This window comes from Octopus bimaculoides, chromosome 10 (assembly GCF_001194135.2).
Source record: "Octopus bimaculoides isolate UCB-OBI-ISO-001 chromosome 10, ASM119413v2, whole genome shotgun sequence".
Taxonomy (NCBI): domain Eukaryota; kingdom Metazoa; phylum Mollusca; class Cephalopoda; order Octopoda; family Octopodidae; genus Octopus; species Octopus bimaculoides.
The window spans coordinates 55719783-55722282 of record NC_068990.1 but is presented as its reverse complement, the minus strand read 5'-3'; the positions used below and the strand labels follow the sequence as shown (position 1 = coordinate 55722282).

Here is a 2500-nt window from a genome sequence, read left to right as displayed (position 1 = left end):
TTTCTTTCTCTCTTTCTTTCTTTCTTTCTTTCTTTGTCTCTCGCACCCTCTTCCTCTCTCCTCATACATACATACATACATACATACACATGTAAAATATAACCGTAAACAATATATGCACACGCACGCACACACACACACACACACACACACAAACCCACACGACCACCACCACTACAAATACGTACATGCGTAGACAGATAGACATATAAGATTACCTGTCTGTGTATCTTTCATGCACATTTAATTTTTCAGGGTTTGCTCACGTTTTGATTTATCATCTTTTGAGTATATCTTACAATACAAGTCAAGAACACATTCACAACTTTCTTCCCATCACTCATGTAATAATATCTATTCTCGATGACTGGTCACCATGCCAGTGGTGCACTAACAGCACTGTCGAGCGTGTTCATTGCCAGAGCAGCTGTCTGGCTTCCGTGCTAGTGGCCCGTAAATAGCACCATTAGTGCGTAATCTTTACTAGTGTTGACTTCTCGCACTTGTGCTGGTGGCACGTTAGAGAATCATTCGAGCGAGGTCGTTGCCAGTGCCGCTGGACTGGCTCCCGTGCAGGTGGCACGTAAAAAACACCTTTTTGAATGTGGCCGTTGCCAGTACCGTGTGACTAGCCCTCGTGCCCGTGGCACGTAAAAGCACCCACTACACTCACGGAGTGGTTGGAATTAGGAAGGGCATCCAGCTGTAGAAACTCTGCCAGATCAGATTGGAGCCTGGTGCAACCTTCTGGCTTGCGAGTCCTCAATCAACTCGTCCAACCCATGCTAGCATGGAAAGCGGATGTTAAACAATGATGATGATGATGATGATAATCCTCTAACCAAATATATTACAACACACAATGATAGAAAACAAAGCAAAATATCTTCCAAAGGAATACCAACGCCAAGAATGATGAATATTTACGATTGCTTTGTATTGTAAAGTTAGCCTCCAGCTGATAAACATTTCTATGAAATACCTTACTTAAAGACACAATGTGCTGTTTGGTTTAGGGATCAAAACCATGATCTTACAATTGTAATTCTAATACCATAACCATTTGGTCATAGTCTAAACGACAAAGTCATCATCATCATAGACATCATTTCGTGTTTGTATTCCATGCTGGCATGGAATGGACTGTTTCACATGATCCACTTCCCTAATGCCAATCATTTTAAAGGGTGTACTGAGTGCTTTATTGTGGCTCCTTTGATCGTGGGTAGGGGTGTGTGGAGGTAGTATTGAGAGAAGTTGCTTGCGCTAGGCATTGAGAGGCAAGAATATGGTAGAGGGATTGGAATAGAGGTCTTGCTGTATAGGAGACACATGGGCAACCCCAGGTGGAAAAGAATAGAAGCAAATGGTGATGATGAGGTGTCAGGATATATCCTCTGTACCCCTGAGGTAGAAGGTTAGTATGAAGTGGGGATAGGGGCAGAGCAACATATGAGGGGAGATAGGGGCAAAGGATAAGGCAAGTTTGCAAGAGTGTGAGGTGAGCAACAGATCGGTAGAGGAAGTAGGTATAGGGATATAAGTGATGCAGTGAACAGCAAACAATCGTAGCATGAAATGCCTGGCAGTGTTTGTTCTGGTCATCTCTACTTTCGATTCCATCATTATATTTTTGGATAAATGCAGTCCAAACTTATTCTTTTGACATTTATCAGATATGAGCCATTTTAACCTATTTTTAATGTCCAACAAATAAAGAAGTTTTTTGTTTTTTTTTCACATGTAACTTTTTCATTGCATAAATTTCATAGACATTCCTGTAACAGTGTTAATTATCCACCAAAACACTTTAATTAACATTTTCTTCTTCTGCTATACTTTTTTCAGTATCTTCCTGCCAGTGCAATTTTCATATCCATCTCTTTGGTTCTTGCTCTGTAAAGAGATATTTGATGAAATATTTGGAAAAGACTGAAAATGCGAAAGATTTGTCTTTTGTAAAAAGTATCAGTGGGGATGTCTCTCCTTCTTGCAGCATATGGAGAGATTCTTTTAAAAACTATGGACTAAAACTGCTTTCCACATTTAACAGTTATAAAATTTTGAGCAGATATATCCACTTTCCACATTCAAAGGGTTGAGAAAACAAAAGATTATCCAAGATTAGAAATAATATATGAGAAATAATCTAGCTTATAATCAAAATATGAAGAGTAAATATTCTTTTAATTGTTCACTCACTGAATTATTCTCTTCCAAATACCACTCACAAAGAATTGGTCAGCTAAGGGCTATATCAGGTAACTGTTACACAAGACATGCACTAGAATGGAACTGAGCATTGCATGCTTCTGAAGGGAACTCATTAACCACACTCATATCCATGCACCTGTCTATATATATATATATATATATATATATATATATAGGTGCAGGAGTGGCTGTGTGGTAAGTAGCTTGCTTACCAACCACATGGTTCCGAGTTCAGTGCCACTGCGTGGCACCTTGGCCAAGTGTCCTCTACTGTAGCCTCAGGCCG

At 39.8% G+C, this 2500-nt stretch overlaps 1 protein-coding gene across 5 annotated transcripts in view; it reads left to right on the top strand.

The window, feature by feature from the left end:
• The window catches only part of LOC106882292 (uncharacterized), a 344998-nt gene that overhangs the window by 319022 nt on the left and 23476 nt on the right, over window positions 1-2500 (top strand). The window lies entirely within an intron of this gene.